Below are 23541 nucleotides of genomic sequence, written 5' to 3'. Positions count from 1 at the left end.
CTTGCAGAAACACCCACTACAATCTAATTGCTAGGTACTAGCTCCTATCTACATTTGATCATTTATATATATTCTACATAAAGCGTTCGTATTCTCCAAATATATTAAAAACAATATACTTTATACGTGCATAGAGGATTATTAGTGCATGGAGGATTATTAGTGCATGGAGGATTATTTTAGTATGCAAGGAAGAAAAGGATTTGTGGCTTGAAATAACGTTGTATTTCTAACTACTTTTAAAGGTTTTATGATGAATGTCTAAAAGCTTTACATGAATTATATCTGGATTATTTGGGGCAGGGAAATTTCACTGCTACTTACTTGTGTCATGCAATTAAGGGTTAAATAACTTTTGCAAGTGTTGGTCAGCATTTATTTATGTCCTTTAATTATTATATATATATTTTGCACATGAAAAAAGCGCCATCTAATATTATTACAATGTTTTTTTGCGTCAATAATAGGTTAAGTTAAAGGTTTTTTTTCTTTCTTAAATTTTGAAGCTACCAGGAACTTTATGCTTGCGTAGCACTCTGATCTGTTTGTATCTCAGTATGTGAAGTGGATTATTTTAAAGGACCACACTGCAGTAGAATTGCATAATTAACAAGTGCATAATAAAAAGACAATGCAATAACACTTAATATGAATTTAAAATAAGCAGTGGATTTTTTTTCTGGCAAATGTATTTTTTCTCCTATTTTCTGGACCCCTTGTGTCATGTGACAGAGATCAGCTAATCACAGACTAGTATACGTATACCATGTGACAGAGGCGTAACTAGAAACCACAGGGCCCAGGTGCAATAATCTAAAAAGCCCCCCCCCCTACTACCCCCCCCCCCAACAAAAGGTGAATTTTTTTTTCATTTAACACAGAAAAAAAAAATGTGAATCAGATTACATGTCTGAAAAAGGAGGCACCCTGTGACCACAGTCTGTGAGATGGTCTGACCCCCTATTACTGTAGTGACACTGTTTAACCCACCAGTACTGTATATAGTGAGTTAGTGACACAGTCTGTAATCTGCCGGTGAGATGGCTGGCCTGACCCTACCCACCCCAGTACTTTATAAAGTGACCACAGTAGTCTGCGATATGGTCCAGCCCCCCCATACTGTATATAATGGTACTGTATAGTGACACTGTTTACCCCCTACCCCCCCATGCTGAATAACAAAGTCTGTAATTTGCTGGTTCTACAAACATACACACACACACACACACACACATACATGCATAAATACACACACAGTCACATACATACATACACACACAGTCACATACATAAATATGCACACAGTCACATACATACATACACACACAGTCACATACATAAATACGCACACAGTCACATACATACATACACACACAGTCACATACATACATACACACACAGTCACATACATAAATACACACACAGTCACATACATACATACACACACACACATAAACACCGATGGGTAAAACAGAAACACTAACCCCTGTATTAAGAGACACTAGTGAAGCATCATGTCACACTCACATGATATTAGTGCAGGCAGTGGCAGGTCAACGTTTGTTATTAAGATTTTTTTTTTTTTTTAAGCTGGGCCCCCACCCTCAGGGGCCTAGTCGCAATTGCGACCTCTGCACCCCCTGTAGTTCCGCCCCTGCCTGTGAGCTGGTGCTTCAGAAAGAGTAGATATAAAAAGACTGTGCAAAACTTGATAATGGAAGTAAATTGGAAATTGTCTTAAAACTGCATGCTCTTTCTGAACCATGAAAGTTTATTTTCACTTGTCCTTGTAATTAATATCAAATTGTTATCTGAGGTGAGATCTTGGTATGTGCGTATGCATACATTTATTATTTTGTAATTAGACTGTCACAAAAAGTCCTACAGCTCCCTGATGATGCTTTAAGTCTCTGCATTACAATTTATGCCTTTAATTAACTCTTTAGAAAGGACAAGACATGTATTGCATTACAAGTGCATAGATTGCTGTTGCTCTGAAACACATGTTATTAAGCCTAGTGCATGTCCACCTGCACTTTTATAAACACCTTTGGCAGAAAGTATCACGTATTCTGTCATTTACACAGACATCCTCTGTTTAACCTTTCTAGTAATCTCCCATGTGTGTCAGTGTATTTAGAATTCATTTCCTTAGGCTGTTTACATTTCAGCTTCTTTGTTTATCTTTCCGGTATAATTGAAGACACAGATTATTCCCCCCCAGTTCTTTCTGTATCTTATAATAATAATTATTTTTTAAAACATACATTGAATACAGTTCAACAGTCTATAACTATTTTTGTTTTAATTAACTTTCCTAGTGAATTTATCATTAGCTCAATTCTACAGAATGGTCAATGAACTATTGTCCTGTTTATATAAACCTGTGATGCCATGGGAACTTGCCTTTACTTTGTAAAGTGGAATGTTTAATAAAATATAACTTTTAGAATTTACAAAACCAATTCCCTAAAATTGTTTTTAATCACAATGTACAATATGACACTGTTTTCACTAAGTCTAAGGGGCATATTTATCAAGGTCTGGGGGACCTGATCCGATACTGCCGATCAGGCCTGCTAGACCTCGCTAAATACGGCGAGCAATACGCTCGCCATATTCAGCATTGCACCAGCAGCTCACAAGAGCTGCTGGTGCAACGCCGCCCCCTGCAGACTCGCGGCCAATGGGCTGCCAGCAGGGGGGTGTCAATCAACCCGATCGTACTCGATCGGGTTGTATTGTGGCAATGTGTGTCCGCCTGCTCAGAGCAGGCGGACGGGTTATGGAGCAGCGGTCTTGGTGACCGCTGCTTCATAACTGCTGTTTCTGGCGAGCCTGCATATGCCCCTAAATCTATATCATTGTCAAACTGTGTCATTAGTTTGGTATAAAAATCTAGCAGATGTCTGTCAAGTTTAAAGGTTCCCATATTTTATCAAATTTGCTGTACATAAATTACTTATACCAAGTGCATTGAATCTAAGATGAATACTGAAGTATGGGCAAACTTTGGAAACATCCTCATTTTCAAATGGACATACAAATTACCTTTATCGTAGCATGCAAAGCTTTCTGCGAGATCACACGATATTCACATTATCATGTTTGTGATGTGGTCAGGTGAGTGGATATTACTTTCTGTGATGGTTACAGACTGAGGCCCTGGTGTTAAAAAGATTGTCAGATCCACGAGAAATGCCCTTTTCAGTCATGCCAGTCTCTCAAACTGAGCACGGTGTTACAGTTGAAAAAAAGTGGGCTGCCCCATTCTGTTCTGATGAGTGGTAATGTGCTTTCTATAGAAAACAATGGGGATCACTGCTTGTTCACATCACCAGTGAACACTGATCTCGGCAGCGTGGAGGGGGGCGTGGTTTCAATGCACGTTTATACTATATAGCATTTGTGTTTAGTAAGTGTAAAATGGTTTCTGTTTAGTAATAGCTTAAAGGGACATAATACTCATATGCTAAATCACTTGAAACTGATGCAGTATAACTGTAAAAAGCTGACAGGAAAATATCACCTGAGCATCTCTATGTAAAAAAGGAAGATATTTTACCTCACAATCTCCTCAGCTCAGCAGAGTAAGTTCTGTGTAAAAAGTTATACTCAACTGCTGCCCAGCTGCAGGTAAAAAAAATAATAATGAAGAAATGAACTGCAGCCAATCAGCATCAGCATCAGCAGTGCTGAGGTCATGAACTCTTTTACTGTGATCTCATGAGATTTCATAGTAAACTTCCTTTAAACTGAATAGGGAAATAACATGAGAGTGCACGAGGCTCAACCCCTTAGCTGTCCCGGGACAGACATACTGATTTGCTGCTTAGAAGTCCTTTACAATGGGATGTGGCTACTGAGAAACTTAATTTTTGGACACATTCTGTGTATTGCAATTCTGAGGTCATGAGACATTAGATGCCTGGCTGACTAAACATCAAAATTCAATCCTCCCCCACTCAATATGCAAAATTACACAGGAGAGAAGAAAGGATTTTGACCGTTGTATAAATAAGACCAGTGGGCCACTTCAAAGTAAATGTTAACATATGGGGGCATATGTATCAAGGTCTGGTGGACCTGATCCGATACTGCGGATCAGGTCCGCCAGACCGCGCTGAATACGGCGAGCAGTACGCTCGCCGTATTCAGCATTGCACCAGCAGTTCACAAGAGCTGCAGGTGCAACGCCTCCCCCTGCAGACTTGCGGCCAATGGGCCACCAGCAGGGGGGTGTCAATAAACCCAATCAAACTCGATCGGGTTGATTTCCGGCAGGTTATGGAGCAGCGGTCTTTGTGACCGCTGCTTCATAACTGCTGTTTCTGGCAAGCCTGCAGGCTCGCCAGAAACACGGGGCATCAAGCTCCATTCGGAGCTTGATAGATATGCCCCATGGAGCCCTCAGATATATATGCCCATAAATGGATTTCCTGCCCAAGATGAATAATAAAACTCACAGGTCCCATGTAAGGAACATACGGTCCGTCTATAAGAATAAGGGAATATACAAACATTCTTAAAGGGACACTGTACCCAAAATTTTTCTTTCGTGATTCAGATTGAGCATGAAATTTTAAGCAACTTTCTAATTTACTCATATTATCAAATTTTCTTCATTCTCTTGGTATCTTTATTTGAAATGCAAGAATGTAAGTTTAGATGCCGGCCCATTTTTGGTGAACAACCTGGGTTGTCCTTGCTGATTGGTGGATAAATTCATCCACCAATAAAAAAGTGCTGTCCAGAGTACTGAAACCAAAAAAAAGCTTAGATGCCTTCTTTTTCAAATAATGATAGCAAGAGAACGAAGAAAAATTGATAATAGGAATAAATTAGAAAGTTGCTTAAAATTGCATGCTCATTCTGAATTACAAAAGAAAAAAATTGGGTCAGTGTCCCTTTAAGGGATGTGGCTCATACCATCTAGGTGTAAATTATCCCCTGCGGAGTTTCCAATATACATTTCCCAGACGAGCTGGCGTTTCAAGTCTCTGCATGACATGGGAAACTAGATCTCAGATAAATGAATTATGCCTACTTTTCATGTAGTTTAAGACACGCAAATGAATATATATATATATATATATATATATATATATATATATATTTATATATATATTCAGACACATATTAAATATAAACACATGAATCTGGGAGATTGTCTCTGCTTAAGAAGGGTAATATGGGAAGCTGAAAAACCTAAGAATCAAGATTTCAACATGTCTTAACCTATGTATTTTTGAAAACATCGAAATCTTAAGGATTCAAAGTTTGGACAAATCATAAATATAGTTTTCAAACAATAAATATGTGCCTCAGACTATTAAATAATAGGTACGAATAAAAATGTATATGAAATTGTCTGTTTGTAGAATATTAAATGCAAATATCTGCTAAATTAAAAATATAAATAATCTCATATATTTTATACACTCAGCAAGAGATATACAGATATGCAATATTTATATTGATATGGAAAAGTAGTCCAATATGCATATAATTATGTGAAATGACATCTGATTGCTGATCTCAAGGTATGTATATGATATTAAGATGATAACTGATATATTAATTAGATCCATGCTAAAAGTATAAAAATCCTTTTAAATACCCATATATTTTAAATGTATAAGAATTACTTTGTATTGTGGGAAGTGGATTAGGTTTAATATTGATGAAATGCCCAGATTAAATAATATTAAGTGTTTGCTGAGGCAAGAAATAATGAATGCACTAATGATACATTGTAAAAATATATATTAATCTATATTAAACTGTAGCAGCATTGATGGTAAAACTGCATTTTTTGTTATCTGCTGCCATCTATAGTTCAAAAATGGTATTACAACCAAAAGGCATTTAGCTACTCAGGGAGGTATTTCCCAAAATAACCTATGAGATGTTCAGATCCGATGGTGAATCAGAGACAAGTACCGGTAAGGGCCTATCAAAATCTTTCTGTCCAAATTTGTGGAATTATTTAAATATAGGTTTGTTGCGTGCTATATATGTACATTCTTTTTCAGTCATGTACTGAATTTTTTTGCATATTTTAGAATTTGCCTTATTGTAGCTAAATAAGATTTATTTCAGCTCAGACAAACTGGCTGTTTGCATTAATAATATATATAATTTCTGATGTTTTTAATTGGAGTTATATATAATCATTTGTGGGCTAAGTAGCTTAATTATACTTCTACGAAAGTTAGCGGTCCATATTGTGGTATTTTAAATGCAACTCTGATTTGGGAGATTCATTGTGAATAAGGTTAGTTTAAAAGGTACATTTGGTTTTCTTTGTAAAGAATATTGTAACAGCATATGTGTGAATCATCTGATTCATAATCTGGTTTCTATAAATATAATTCAATGTGTTTATAAATGTAACTAATAAAAAGAATTTAGGAATTTATATTAATTTTGAATTGTTTCGTATATACATTTTAATTGGGGGGTTATTTTAAAGAATAATTATTAAATAAATTGTATTGTAACCCTGCTATATACTGACATTTGTACAGTATATGCTTATATTCAAATACATTTATGTGTTAATATGTGTATATACACATAAATATATATTAAATATAAGCATTTACATATATTTACAATTTGCTACCATGGCTGCACAACTTACCTGCTTCGCTTCGTTTCTCTGCCGTGTATGACACAGCAATGCAAACGTGAGCTCATGTTCGCATTGCTGTAAACATGTAAAACCAGCGCACATTAGTTGATGAAGAAAAAATACTTGAAAGAAAAGATCTGCCTCTAGGGGGTACTCGAAGGCAAACAAGTGTGCATTTGAATCTGATCTGCAAACCAAGTTCTGCAAGGCCAAGCCAGGACAATCAGAACAACTAATGCCTGTTCCTGTTCAATACAAGCTATCACTCAAATAATAACAGCAACGCATTTCTCAGCCAACCAGTTGCTGAGAAACCCGTTGCTGTTATTATTTGATTTTATTAAAGTAAGTTTTTAAACTTAGCACTTGCTGCTATACCATTATTTATCTCCTCTACCATTTTATATGGTGCTAGAACCTTCTGGGACACAGTAGCCTGCTCCATTCCAATGCTGTAGGAGCTGTACCGGAGGCCAGTCTGCTGGATGACTGTTTGATTCCAGTCTGCACTATTTGCACCAAGAGGGGTGCTTATTCAAATGTGAGTGAAAAAAAATGTACATTTTCACACTAGTACATACAATACTTGACCATGTGGCGCTTCGGTTTCCTTTCATCTTCTACAGATTACTGATCCCTGGATCTTGGCCCATGATCCATTCACAGAAAGCTACCTGGACTTTACCTAAACAATCTGTTTATAAAAATATACTCTGATATACGGGACTTTCCATTTTTATATATATTTCATTTATTTATTTTTTCACCAGTTTTAATTGTAATACTTGTTTGTTTTTACCAACATAGTGTTGCTGAATTGTGTATTATATTCTCATATCCAAATTTGTATACTCACTCAGTTATCACACTGATCTAGGACGCCCCCTACATATTCATATATTTTTGGTTTAACCTTTTGGCTTAGGGCCCATCCCCAGATGGAATACCTGACAACTGAGAAATTCTGCTACTCCAGACACATAAATTGTCTGATAATACAAGATACCTTTGTCATTGTGACACTCTCTGATTGAAAGCTTAGATAGACTCTCCTCTGAGATGAGGCCAACGCTGAAGAGCCTTGAAGATTGCTCAGAGTTCCAGGATGTTGATTGGTAACCTTGCCTCCTGAGGAGAGCAAACTCCTAGCACCCTTTGAGATTCCTAGAGTACAACCAAACTTGATAAACTCACTTCTAATGACTACCCGACATGGCAAAAGAAGAAAATGCCCCCGAAGGGCAGAAACATGTGCAGGAGCAGGAACAGGAACAAGAGCAAGGTCAGAGTTAGGAATAGGAGTAGAATGACAGGTAACCTTAGACAAAGATTCAGAATAAACAAGCACTGACTGACTATAGGGAATTCCTTTTCAAAAGGTTGGCCTCTTCCTGGAGGTGGAGTGCCACTTTACTCCTTAAATTAAACCAGATACGACAATGGCAGATTAACACATACTTGTGGCAAATACAGAGCAGCTGGTATCAAAGTTGCAATATTACATTCTGAAATGTCCACCAGTGACACCAGAATGGCGCCAGGCTATGCTACAGGGATGGTGGCTGGAACTCCAACTCTGGAAGGATGGACAGCCACAGCATAGAGTGGAGGACATTGAGGGCAAAGCTGGCAGCGAGGAGCAGGTAAGATATTTTCCCCTAGGCCCATGTGACAGTGTGGGACATCAGTGGATGCAAGGCTTAACAAGACCAGAAATAATGCCCCAAGCATCCTTTTTAATGCCACCCCCACAAATTTATCTCTGTTGCTACCATTTATTATATGGGAAATCCTTAGGAAAACCCAGACTAATAGATTGCCACATCCAAAAACATAATTTAGCAAAAATCTATATAAAAACACTAATACTGTTATAATGGTCTCTTTGGTAACAAGGTTCAGATGTTAGACAAAGGCACAACATAATAAAGGAATATCTATTGTGAATTGAAAATAGTCCCAGTGCATGGGAAATGACAATATTTTTTAATTAAATTCAACATTAAATACATTTTTTACTAAGGTTGGGTTTCTGCCTGGTCTCCGTTCAGAGAGTGGGCAAGGAATGTAGCCACCCCTTTTATGGCAGGCTCCTAAGCCCAAAAATTTAGAGGACCACTCAAGGCAGTAGAATTGCATAATAAACAAGTGCACAATTAAAAGATAAGGCAATAGAACTTACTTTGAATTTCAAAAAAGCAGAACATATTTTTCTGACAAATTTATTTTTTTCTCCCATTTTCCAGCCCCCTGTAAATTGCAGGAAAATAAGTAATGAGAGTGTATGCATGTGATCTGACAAACAAGGCAAAGCAGATTTTCAGGTGTAACAAATTATTAGGAATACTCAGCAATTTCTCATCTAGTATTGACACTACTTATACAACCCTACACTTCCTCAGCCTTCATGAGCTAATCTAGCAGTAACCCTGTATAAACACTTTGGCAACATTGTATTAATGTAACACAAAATAATGTATTTAGCAGTCACGACATTAAAGCTGCAGACACTGGCCAAATTCTATAATTCTCATCATCTATTGAATTACTAAAACGATGTCATGCAGAAATGCATTCTGTTTCATACATTCACAAAGCAATTAAAGGGACTGTCTAGTCAAAATGAAATTTTCATGATTCTGATAGGGCATGCAATTTTAAACAACTTTCTAATTTCCTTTTATCATAAAATTTGCTTTTTTCTCTTGGTATTCTTTGTTGAGAGCCAAACCTAGGTAGGCTCATATGCTAATTTCTAAACCCTTGAAGGCCGCCTTTTATGTCAGTGCATTTTCACATATTTTTTTACAGTTAGACAGTGCAGGGAGCAGTCTGCAGAGGCTTAGATACAAGGTAATTACAGAGGTAAAAAGTGTATTAATATAACAGAGTTGGTTATGCAAAACTGGAGAATGGGTAATAAAGGGATTATCTATCTTTTAAACAATAACAATTCTTGAGTACACTGTCCCTTTATGTCTGAGGTAATTGACAGATGAGTAAATCCTACTTGAACACAACTTAATGTCATAAATGACTGCTAAATAAATTATTTGTGTACATTAATATTATTACAATGTTGCCAACATTTTGATACAGGATCACTACTAGATTATCTAATGCAGGCTGAGGAAGTGTAGGGTTATATTTAAGTAGTGTCAATACTAGGGCCCTGATGATGAACACATTGTCAGACCCACAAGAAATGGCCCTTACAGTGTTTTATTTATAATGTATTTTATTGTAAAATGCTAGAATATGTATGATTTAAAAAAAAAAAAAAAAAGTGTATTATTGTAGTGTAACAAAAGGGGTGGAGTTTCGTTTGACACATGAAAATTGTATTGCCAAACAATACTGTCCAAATGGATCATTTACATTATACCTTCAATGTAGGCGACGATTCTGCTTTGAAAATATCACTAGTATCAGCTGCACCACCCACAGAAATATATAGTAAAATGCCTCTTGGTGACACTGCTTTTAAACACTTCAGCCCTTTTGATTATTTCCCCAGCAATCCTTTTAAATATGTCACCACTTCAGTGATGCTTCATCAGGGCCAATATGAGACGTTTCTGAGTATTCTTAATCATTTATTTCAGGATCAATCTCAGTTAGGGGTATATCAGAACTCTGTAGCCTAGTATGTCAGATCTGTGTAGCCTAGTATCTCAGATATCTATAGCCTAGTATGTCAGATCTGTATAGCCTAGTATGTCAGATCTGTGTAGCCTAGTATGTCAGATCTGTGTAGCCTAGTATGTCAGATCTGTATAGCCTAGTATCTCAGATATCTATAGCCTAGTATGTCAGATCTGTATAGCCTAGTATGTCAGATCTGTGTAGCCTAGTATGTCAGATCTGTGTAGCCTAGTATGTCAGATCTGTATAGCCTAGTATGTCAGATCTGTATAGCCTAGTATGTCAGATCTGTGTAGCCTAGTATGTCAGATCTGTGTAGCCTAGTATGTCAGATCTGTATAGCCTAGTATGTCAGATCTGTGTAGCCTAGTATGTCAGATCTGTGTAGCCTAGTATGTCAGATCTGTGTAGCCTAGTATGTCAGATCTGTATAGCCTAGTATGTCAGATCTGTATAGCCTAGTATGTCAGATCTGTGTAGCCTAGTATGTCAGATCTGTGTAGCCTAGTATGTCAAATATCTATAGCCTAGTATGTCAGATCTGTGTAGCCTAGTATGTCAGATCTGTGTAGCCTAGTATGTCAGATCTGTGTAGCCTAGTATGTCAGATCTGTGTAGCCTAGTATGTCAGATCTGTATAGCCTAGTATGTCAGATCTATATAGCCTGGTATGTCAGATCTGTGTAGCCTAGTATGTCAGATCTGTGTAGCCTAGTATGTCAGATCTGTGTAGCCTAGTATGTCAGATCTGTGTAGCCTAGTATGTCAGATCTGTGTAGCCTAGTATGTCAGATCTATATAGCCTGGTATGTCAGATCTGTGTAGCCTAGTATGTCAGATCTGTGTAGCCTAGTATGTCAGATCTGCATAGCCTAGTATGTCAGATCTATATAGCCTAGTATGTCAGATCTGTATAGCCTGGTATGTCAGATCTGTATAGCCTGGTATGTCAGATCTGTGTAGCCTAGTATGTCAAATATCTATAGCCTAGTATGTCAGATCTGTAAAGCCTAGTATGTCAGATCTGTGTAGCCTAGTATGTCAGATCTGTGTAGCCTAGTATGTCAGATCTGTGTAGCCTAGTATGTCAGATCTGTGTAGCCTAGTATGTCAGATCTGCATAGCCTAGTATGTCAGATCTGTGTAGCCTAGTATGTCAGATCTGTATAGCCTAATATGTCAGATCTGTGTAGCCTAGTATGTCAGATCTGTATAGCCTAGTATGTCAGATCTGTATTGCCTAGTATGTCAGATCACATGGATACACTCTCATTATTTATTTTTCCTGAACTTTAAAGGGACAGTGAAGTCAAAATTAAATTTTTATATTTCAGATAGTTCAAACAATTTTAAACATCTTACCAATTTACTTCTATTATCTATTTTGCTTTATTCTCTTGTTATCCTTTGTTGAAAAACACACAAAGGCACACTTACAAAGAGCAGCGCACTGTTGGGAGCTAGCTGGTGGCTACACATATAAGCTTCTTAACTTTGGATCACCAGATGTGTTCAGCTAGCTCCCAGTAGTGCATTGCTGTTTCTTGGAAAGTTGTTTAAAACTGTATGTTCAATCTGAATTATGAAAGAAAAGTGTTTGGTTTCATGCCCATATAAAGTATTGTATGCGTTGCCTTGACAAGGTACTACATCTTAAAAAATGTATGAAAAAATATGTAGTGACTTAAAGGGACATTGTACACTAGATTGTTCTTTGCATTAATCTTTTGTAGATAAAATAGATTATATAGCCCCTCTGAGAGAGTTTTTGTAACAATGTATAGTTTTGCATATTTTTTTAATAACATTGTGCTGATGTTTTCCTAACCAAGCCCCTCAGTGTACTGATGTCTACTGACTCATGCAGCTCCTGTTTGTATAATCTATCTTTTTTATACGCAGGGAAGGGGGGAGTGTCTGATGTTCCTGCTTTCCCAGCCTATTTCACAGGGTGTCCCAGCCTAACCTCATCAACAGTACTAAACAGAGCTTTTAAGTAAGCTTTTAAAAGGTTTTATACTGGAGTTTTCTTTATAGTAGTGTCTATTACATGCAGTCATATATACTGTCCCTTTAACAATTCTGTTTAGCCAGTGTATGGGCATTAGAAAAATATGACTGACGTTAAATTCTATAATTAGTTATGAACTTGTTATAAAGTAATAAGGAATTTCTGAATTTAAACAACTGTCACTATTGCTAGAATAATAAAAAAAATATAAGCAGTTCAATTTATCTTCCACAAACATATAACAGGTTAGACGTTCAAAACGATTCTCTGGCTGCCCTCTGTGCCACACATATCTGTACCACAAATGTTGCCGGGTACTACAGATTTGCATTATGTGACAGTCACCTCCAGCTTCGTGGGAATTTAGAAACTTGGATAGATAAATTCCAAGTAAATGCAAGTGGGAGTGGGATTTCCAGTGGTGTCATTTGAGGAGGAGAAGTTTGGGTTACAGCTGGCAGAGCAAGCCCTGATAAAGCTCAGATCTCATTAACAAGTGCTCTATGTGGTCTCTGCAGACCCCTGTAGGAAGGAGCAGGGCTGGCTGCCAAAAGGAAGGCTGCGATTAGTATAAACATCTCAGAACATAAGTGCTCTTATCAGAAGGAATCCTGAAGTTTTGTCTCATCTGGACTTCTTCAACTAACAAGAGCACTAATGCTGTGATGATCAGCAGTTTGTATAATTCAGCTTTGGAGTTTTCTGAAGAAAGGAAACTTATTTACACAGAGAAGAAATTAAGCCATATAAGGACACACAGATTTGTGAACATCATTTATAAATTACTGTGAGTATTTTTATTTTACTGCCTATTGCTGAGTGCAATAGTGTATGCTTAGTAATATATAGAATAATACAATGAACACAATATCACTCAAACTTTCTTTATGGAGCGAATATAAGTGCAAATATTTTGTTTTTGCTTTCAACCTGTTTGAAGTCTAAAGCTCTAAAAGATAAAATCAGTTTAGAATGTGCCTTGATTGAAATACATGTAGCGTTTTTTGTACTTCAAGTAACAGCACGTCTGTTTTATACCAGCAACATTGTCATTTAGAACAAACTAATCGTTTACAATTATTTTAGAAAGGTAGAGGATATTCTTTATTCTCAATGCAGAGCTCTATTTAGTAGTAGATGTTGGGTGCTTATTCCTATATCCATTATGTGTTTTAAAGGTATATTTTATGTTTTTAAAATTAGCTCACTAACAAGTGCTAGAAAAGAAAGAAAAGTTCAGAAGTTGAATATCCTTTGAAGTATGTTTCTGCAGTTATTCAGTTGGGTATAAAATAAGGCTGTATAGTGTATTTAAAGGGGCAGTCATTCTGTGACATGTTAAATTGGTTTTATTACAACAATAAAATGTATTAAAACAATGAAAAAAATGAACAATTGACACAATTAGATAAAAATACTGACAACTGAAACACATATGGCTAGATTACAAGTGTAGCGCTAAATTAATTCGCTCTCACAAAATTTGCCCGTTTACGGGAGCGCAATCATTAACCAGCCTTTACAAGGGCTGCCGCAAGTTCGCAGTAGGAATTAGCTTTCTGAAAATTAACCAGAGATCCGATCTCTGGTTAATTTTCTAAAAGTGCCCTAAATGCCGTCAAAATAGAGAGCATTGTAGGTTTTAATTAAAAAAATATCTAGCATTTTGTTTAATAAAAAAAGTCACTGAAAAGTGCCTTTACATTGCGGTCCATTGGAACTGTATGTTCCCATAGACCGCAATGTAAATATATATGTATATGATTATATAAATATATTTATGTGTTAATATGTGTATATACAGATATTAACACACACACACACACATATGTATATATTCTTATACATTTATATTTTAAAATGCTGCCCATGGCTGCGCTACTTACCCCCTTCTCTGCGTGAGGTTCTGATGCCGTCTATGGGAGCCTATGGAAGCATGCAAGCCATATTTAGAGCTCCACTTGTAATCTGGCCCATAGTGATTAAATCAGATTATGACATTGTTTGATGTGACCACACGCTACACAACCATCACAAATTCACTGCTTTCCAGTACTTTAGAAAACCCTTATTAATCACTCTTCTGGATTGATCTAATTTGAACACTTGAAACCCTATTCTGCCCTGTCTAGAGGGCATATATCTGTATGCTCATTCCCAGTTGAATATTAAACTATTTGGATATAAAAATGGCTAAATAGGAAAAAACATAAAATGCTATAAAATTTGTAATTTCAGAAATGTCTTTGCTATTACTGGTTATTTTGTGATTCAGACAGAGCATACAATTTTAAAAACATTTCCAATTTACTTCTATTATCAAATTTGCTTTTTCTCCATTATACTCTGTGTTGAAGAGATACCTATGTAGGCATCTTGAGCACTATATGGCAGCACTATTTCCTGCCATATAGTGCTCCAGGTGCCTTCCTAGGTATCTTGGAAAGGCATAACATTCTTGCAAAACTGCTGCCATACAGACAGTGCTCCAGAAATGGGCCTGTGTTCTATCATTTTTTTCAACCTATAAGAATTCTGGACCCTGTCACTTCCTGTGATGCAGAATCAGCTGTTGGAAGTGCGCTTCATCAAGTCACAGCATCAAACATATATGACGCACTGTAATTCCCCCATTTTCACTGTCTTTTTTGCCTCCACCTTGGGGGTTCAAGGAGGGCTTGCGGTGGATGCCAGAGGATTGGCAGGCCGTCCCCCTTAAACCCCACAGGTGGAGGCAAAAAAAATAGTATAGATGGGGGGATTCCAGTGCATCGTATATATGTCTGGTTAGCAAGCAGTTCAGTTGTAGAGATTAGCTTCTGTGGTGCAGCGCATACGTAGTGATTACATTTTTGGTCTGATCTGATAGACTTGCGGCGATTAGAATGTGGTGAATGATGTGCTGGAGAATGCGGTGACGCAGTGGAGCACTTGTGTAGTGAAGGAATTTTGTCGTCAAACAGCTGATTCTATGTCACTAGAAGTGACGCGGTCCAGCACTCTTTTGGTGTCAAGAAAAATTCTAGAACACCGGCTCCATACGTCCCTGCTTTTCAACAAAAGATACCAACAGAATGAAGACAAATTGACAATAAAATTAAATTAGAAGGTTGTTTAAAATTGCATGCTCTATCAGAATCATGAAAGAAAAACCTAGAAGGCAGCTATCACAAATATTGAATCGATTAAACACTCTTGTTTATCTCAACATTGGATGTGTATCTATTTCGTTTTCATGTAGGTATGTAAAATAAGCAGTCATGTTTTATTTTCACATTAGCGGATTGCAAGAAAAAGAGATTTTACAATTATTTATTATATATTATTCTTGTGGTTGAATTCATTGACACAGTGATGCTTGAAATAGAATTGAATGCCTTATTGAAGGAGGCTAAAAATTTGGAATAGAATAGAATGGAATGGATTACAAAATGCTACTTTTGAAATGTTCTTATTACTAATCTATGATAAACTTTAACAAACCCCCAATTTACTACCAACATGACAGCAGCTTGTGCACATAAAATGTTATTCCTTTGAGTTCTGCACTGTATTGAATCAAGATGCGCAGGAGGCAAACCTTATACCGTATAAAATGTGGTAGTGCTTTAAAACAAGATATCAATAACAATAATACTAATAATAATCATTATTATTAATAGTAATAATAATAATAATAATAGTAGCACCAGCAGGTAGTGTACACATTTAAATATATCACTCAAGCAAAATAAAGATTGTGACCACCTCACCTTCCTTGCATAAGGAGTTTGTACATACCCAGTAGATGCCTATACAATGGTTCTTTATTTATAAACCTTGACAAGCTCTTCAGTACAATCATAGGGCCTGATTATCTAGTAGACTTCTCTAAGAAATCACCTGGTAGAATTCTCTGAAGGCAATTTTTACCTTGAGAATAGTGAATTTCACAAAGGGACATTGCCAGCATTTAACTATGTGAAGGTAATACATGCATTACAATATAAAAATAATATGAATGGAATAATATGAATGGAATAAATGAGGTATTGAAATAAAAAGAATCAATAAAATTGTTTTGCAACATTATATTAAAAATTAACAAAATATTGAAATTACACAGGAAAAAAAAAACAATTTATTGCACACAGTAGAAATGATAATGAAACTACACTGCTTATGCAAAAATGCTCTGAAATATATTCTTGTAAGTACAAAAGTCAAAGGGCAAGATTACAAGTCGCACGGTATGAGTTTTCCGCATGCGATATGGTCTTTTTCACAATCAATTTCCATTGCACAGATATTAGATTGCGTGCGTGAAATCTGCATTTACGCAATAATCCTTTCTACGCACGAAGAGCTGTAGTTAACAGTTTCCCGCAACATAAAAGTTTCACGAAACACATCAAAATACAATACAATGTACAGTTACACTCATATTAACACTGTCTCGGGGTTAGGGAAAAAAAACCAACGCAGGGATTTTACATTGCCATTCATACACATACATAGAGAAACATGGATTTATATCTATAGAGATATGTTTAACTATGGAGATAATGAAACGATTTTACATTACAATCTTATGTACATTAAACAATATCTCAGATGTATTTTCAAAGAGATATTCACATATAGATCTTCAGATATCTAGACATATATATATATTAATATACATATCTCACAATAAACAGATATATCAGTCCAAAAATCATCACATATATAGAGAAATATTTATTTATAAATAAAAAGAACATATTCCGGGGGCGTGTCTTAGCAGCGAACCGGGACGGTCGCACATTTCAAGAGCTCCGGCTGAATCTCTTATGAACCGCTTACAATAGGAGAATCTCTACAGCACTAACTATCCTTATTGATCACTATTGGGATTCAGCTCACAGTGATATTACGCATAGCTCCATCTATGCTGTATTATTGAAACCGAAGTCCAGGATAAGACAGTAAGGACCTGGAAAAGCGGCTCACAACAGGTGACGTTTCCCCCAAACCGCTAGCATTGCCAAAGCCGGCAGCATTGATAAAATATAACCTAACAGGAATCTTTATTATAGAAAAGAAAAATCGCCAACATTTTTCATTATCCAGCAACTAAAATGGCTGCCGCATGGAAGACAATCCCACAGGATAATCTAAGCAACCACATGACCAGATTCGAAAAATTATGCAAGCAACTAATGGCCAGTGCATCATTGGATCACCTACTAAAACGATTAAGAGATATAAGCTCAACATCCACAATCGCTATGGAACCAACGGAAGCAAGCCTCTCTGATGAAGATAACCATCAGCGAATCTCCCGGCGCCCAGAAGCTGCCTTTGCTGCAACACGCAAACCACTAAATGAAGAACTGGAGACAACGACTAACTATATCACTGCGGTACAGAATTATACAAAGGTGACAACATATGCTAAGAGACTGTCTAGCAGCCAAGGAGGCTTACCACAGATGAGAGGATACATACTGGCAAGCAGGGCTGACTGGGAGTATGTGAGGGGCTCCCGGAATGCTTTGGCAGATAAGCAACTGCATCTCTTTCTTTCTCTCAATATCGCTACACCAAACAATGAGAGCAGCAAGGTTACTCACAAGTACAAGGCAGTCCACATGAAGCATGGGCATGCAGGATCCTCTGGCCTCCGTGAAGCACTACCGGAAGGCATTAATACTAACATGGGATCAACTCTGAAACGCCGTAATACCTCTTTCCAAGGGACCTTATACACTGCATATAAGACTCTCCTTTTACAACAAATACCTGGTGGTTAGCAGCATTTATCTAAAATAACGATGTTAATGACCCTACCAATTTATTTAATAACGCACTAACTACTTGATTACGAGTTTTGTCGGTAATGACTTGCGTTGCTAACAAGCCTTTTTTTTCCAGCGCTCACTTTAAACAACGCTGGTATTACAAGTTTTCTGAATGGCTGTGTTAGCCTCAGAAAAGTGAGCATTGAGCAAATTTAGCTCCACTTCTCACTGTAATACTAGCGTTGCTTACGGTAGCGGTGAGCTGGCTAAACGTGCTCGTGCATGATCTCCCCATAGGAAACAATGGGGCTGAGACGGCTGAAAAAAAAACCTAACACCTGCAAAAAAGCAGCGTTCAGCTCCTAATGCAGCCCCATTGTTTCCTATGGGAAAGTAAAAATATGTCTACACCTAACACCCTAACATGAACCCCGAGTCTAAACACCCCTAACCTTACACTTATTAACCCTTAATCTGCCGCTCCCAACATCCTCGCCAGCTGCATTATATTAGTAACCCATAATCTCGCCACCTACATTATACATATGAACCCCTAATCTGCTGCCCCTAACATTGCCGACACCTACATTATATTTATTAACCCCTAATCTGCCGCCCCCAACATCGCCGCCACCTACCTACAATTATTAACCCCTAATCTGCCGACCGGACATCGCCACAACTATAATAAATGTATTAACCCCTAAACCGCCGCACTTCCACTTCGCAAACACTGTAAAATTTGTTATTAACCCCAATCTGCCGTCCCTAACATCACCGCCACCTACCTACAATTATTAACCTCTAATGTGCCGCCCCAACGTCGCTGCTACTATATTAAATGCATTAACCCTTAAACCTAAGTCTAACCCTAACACCCCCCTAACTTAAATCTATTTTTAATAAATCTAAATAAAAATACTATAATTAAAAAATTATTCCTATTTAAAACTAAATACTTACCTATAAAATAAACCCTAATATAGCTACAATATAACTAATAGTTACATTGTAGCTATTTTAGGATTTATTTTTATTTTACAGGCAACTTTGTATTTATTTTAACTAGGTAGAATAGTTATTAAAGTTATTAACTATTTAATAACTACCTAGATGAAATAAATACAAATATACCTGTAAAATAAACCCTAACCTAAGTTACAATTACACCTAACACTACTCTATAATTAAATTAATTACCTAAACTACCTACAATTAAATACAATTAAATAAACTAAATTACGAGAAAAAAACCCCCCACTAAATTACAGATAATAAAAAAGAAATTACAATATTTTAAACTAATTACACCTAATCTAATCCCCCTAATAAAATAAAAAAAGCAAAGCCCCCCAAAATAATAAAATTCCCTACCCTACACTAAATTACAAATAGCCCTTAAAAGGGCCTTTTGCGGGGCTTTGCCCCAAAGTAATCAGCTCTTTTACCAGCCCTTAAAAGGGCTTTTTGTGGGGCATTGTCCCAAAGTAATCAGATCTTTTACCTGTAAAAAAAAATACAATACCCCCCCAACATTAAAACACACCACCCACATACCCCTACTCTAAAACCCACCCAATCCCCCTTAAAAAAAAACTAACACTAACCACCTGAAGATCACCCTACCTTGAGCCGTCTTCACCCAGCCGGGCCGAAGTCTTCATCCAATCCGGCAAGAAGAGGTCCTCCAGAGGGTCTGAAGTCTTCATCCTATCCGGGCAGAAGAGGACATCCAGACGGGAAGAACTCTTCATCCAAGCGGCATCTTCTTTCTTCATCCTTCCGGAGCGGAGCGGCACCATCTTGAAGACCTCCGACGCAGAACATCCTCCTTGACCGACGACTAGACGACGAATGACGGTTCCTTTAAATGACGTCATCCAAGATGGCGTCCCTTGCCGGATTGGATGTAGACTTCGGCCCAGCTGGGTGAAGACGGCTCAAGGTAGGGTGATCTTCAGGGGGTTAGTGTTAGGTTTTTTTAAGGGTGGATTGGGTGGGTTTTAGAGTAGGGGTATGTGGGTGGTGGGTTTTAATGTTGGGGGGTATTGTATTTTTTTTTTTACAGGTAAAAGAGCTGATTACTTTGGGGCAATGCCCCGCAAAAAGCCCTTTTAAGGGCTGGTAAAAGAGCTGATTACTTTGGGGCAATGCCCCGCAAGAGGCCCTTTTAAGGGCTATTTGTAATTTAATGTAGGGTAGGGAATTTTATTATTTTGGGGGGCTTTTTTATTTTATTAGGGGGATTAGATTAGGTGTAATTAGTTTAAAATATTGTAATTTCTTTTTTATTTTCTGTAATTTAGTGTTTTTTTTTTTTCCGTAAATTAGTTTATTTAATTTAATTGTATTTAATTGTAGGTAGTTTAGGTAATTCGTTTAATTATAGTGTATTGTTAGGTGTAATTGTAACTTAGGTTAGGGTTTATTTTACAGGTATATTTGTATTTATTTTATCTAGGTAGTTATTAAATAGTTAATAACTATTTAATAACTATTGTGCCTAGTTAAAATAAATACAAAGTTGCCTGCAAAATAAAAATAAATCCTAAAATAGCTACAATGTAACTATTAGTTATATTGTAGCTATATTACGGTTTATTTTATAGGTATTTAGTTTTAAATAGGAATAATTTGTTTAATTATAGTAATTTTATTTAGATTTATTAAAAATAGATTTAAGTTAGGGGGGTATTAGGGTTAGGGTTAGACTTAGGTTTAGGGGTTAATAAATTTAATATAGTAGCGGCGACGTTGGGGGCGGCAGATTAGGGGTTAATAATTGTAGGTAGGGGGCGGCGATGTTAGGGACGGCAGATTAGGGGTTAATAACAAATTTTATAGAGTTTGCGAGGCGGGAGTGCAGCAGTTTAGGGGTTAATACATTTATTATAGTGGCGGCGATGTCCGGTCGGCAGATTAGGGGTTAATAATTGTAGGCAGGTGGCGGCGACGTTGGGGGGGGGGCAGATTAGGGGTTAATAACTATAATGTAGGTGTTGGCGATGTTAGGGGCAGCAGATTAGGGGTTCATAGGTAAAATGTAGGTGTCGGTGATGTGTGGTCGGCAGATTAGGGGTTAAAATTCTTTATTTTAGTGTTTTTGATGTGGGGGGGGCCTCGGTTTAGGGGTTAATAGGTAGTTTATGGGTGTTAGTGTACTTTGTAGCACTTTAGTTAAGAGCTTTATGTTCCGGCGTTAGCCCATAAAACTCTTAACTACTGACTTTTATATGCGGTAGGAGTCTTGGAGGTAGAGGCTGTACCGCTCACTTCTTCCAAGACTTGTAATACCGGCGTTAGGAAAATCCCATTAAAAAGATAGGATACGCAATTGACGTAAGGGGATTTGCGGTATGGAAAAATCGCGAAAGAAAAGTGAGCAGTACACCTGTACCTGCCAAACTTGTAATACCAGCGGGCGTTAAAAAGCAGCGTTAGGACCCCTTAACGCTGCTTTTTAAGGCTAACGCCAAACTCGTAATCTAGCCGTAAGTATCTTTTTTTATGTAATATGTTTGCAAACTGTTTGCCTAACTACAGGATAACTTCTTAAACTATATCTTTTAGAGCAAGTTCCTATATTGCTTAATGAAGGTACAGCAGGACTTACATTGCTTTTGTTGCTGAGTTTTATGTATCTATATGTCATCTGCACACAGGGTGATCAACTTGACCTTCTGCCATCACCATTGAAAATAAGTACCGCAAAGAGGGGTTTGGGGGGGGGGGGGGCAAATATAGATGGTGTGACAGAGGATACTGATGCATAATAAGTGTGACACCACACAGATGTCTCTCTGGCGGCCGGGGGCCTAGGCCGCGGGGAGATAAGAATTAACTTGCCTGGTTCTTTCAAATGGTAGTTTACCCTGTAAAGCATGCCCTACTCACAGCAAAAAGAAGTCTTTATTTACATTTTTCACATGTATATAATCTCTAAACGGTACCTATAACTGTGTTCCCACAAACCTAGAATAATTTCTCAAACCCTTGTTTTTACTAATTACAACTTATATTCTAAGTTTGGTTTACCACGCATGTCCCCTAGTGATTGTAGTCATCAGGATATGCTTTGATCTCTAACTAGTTTAGCTAGAACTGTGCATGTTTAATCTGTGTTAATCCCTATACTCCATTAATACAATTCCTCAAGGACCCATGAGAGGTCTACATCATTCATCAGAGGGAACAAAAGGAGGACTACTTAACATAGAGCACGAAAAAATATAGCATGTATAATGTTTTTATTTACAATGTATGCATACTCTTGTGAAAGTGTGTCTATTGTATCTTGTAGTTCCTCAATAAAAATTATAAAAAAAAAAGAACATATTCCGTTACGAAAACATTCTTGCAATATGAAATAATCAAATTTTCATGTACACTTTTCCGAGTAAAATACGTCATGGGCTTTGCGCAACAGATTAGGGTTTTTAGTGGGGGGGGGTTCTATTTGTCTTCTCCATTAACTTCTATTGGGGAATATGTGAACGGGCACACGATTTGGATTTTTGGATTACGCGTATTAACGCACGTGCAAAGTAAGTTATTTTCCAACTTGTAATACTTGCACAACCCCAAATGGGAAAAAGCCATAGCATGCGCTGTCTTTTCGCAACTATAAAAAACAGATTTGCCTCGCAACTTGCAATCTTGCCAGAGTATATTGTTTTCCTTATTGTAAAATTAGTTTCCCCATCTCTGCTAGTGGGCTGGATGTTCCATGGACATAGCTGAAAGTTCTCAGCCTAGTCTGTTCTCTAAATATTTCCCTCCTGTAGTTCTCACTTCTTTATTTTACAAATTGAAAGTTAAGAAGATTGTGTCAAAATACATAAAGCTCTTATTACCTGTGATGATTAAGCCTTTCCACTCAGCCATCACTATGGGGAGGGTGTGGGCATGAAGGGGTTAATAGCATTCAGTCACTGGTTCCCTTACCTTCATCTCTACAAAAGACCTAAAGGGACACCAAATTAACCCCTAAATCCTGCCTACACCACCCCAGTTACTAATTGCTGCCACCACCAAGAATTTTGAATAAGGATGTCTTGGAAACCCAATAACTCACACAACTAACAATTAGGTAATGTGCCTTTAACCTTGTCTCTTCAGAGTGTGAATTCAGATATTAGAGCCCAAAGACAGAATTAGATTTTCTATATGTTTAATAACAAAAGACAAATACAGGTTACACAGTGTCAAATTATAAAACATACAAAAATAATAAAAAACAAGATATGCAAAGGCATAGTCCTTTAAAATAAAAGGGGACAAAATAAACACAATACCTATATATTAATTATTTTTTTTATTATTTTTTTTTTAATTTAAATGTTTTATTGAGAATTTTCCAAGATATACATAGAAAAACATTAAGGAAACATTCAAATTGACAACATCTGTTACAAGAATAATAAAAATAAGACTTTGTTACAGTTATACAATTATGTTTATAGTAGTAAGACTCGAGTTTAACTATT

The 23541-nt window shown here is 37.0% G+C and overlaps 1 protein-coding gene across 1 annotated transcript in view; it reads left to right on the top strand.

The window, feature by feature from the left end:
- Nucleotides 1-12893: 12893 nt before the first annotated feature.
- The window catches only part of FREM1 (FRAS1 related extracellular matrix 1), a 379269-nt gene continuing 368621 nt past the window's right edge, over nucleotides 12894-23541 (top strand). The window contains 1 exon segment of the mRNA XM_053702577.1: nucleotides 12894-13080. The gene's annotated coding sequence lies outside the window, so the exon portion shown is untranslated.

Source organism: Bombina bombina, chromosome 2 (genome assembly GCF_027579735.1).
Source record: "Bombina bombina isolate aBomBom1 chromosome 2, aBomBom1.pri, whole genome shotgun sequence".
Taxonomy (NCBI): Eukaryota; Metazoa; Chordata; class Amphibia; order Anura; family Bombinatoridae; genus Bombina; species Bombina bombina.
This window is presented reverse-complemented; position numbering and strand designations above follow the sequence as displayed.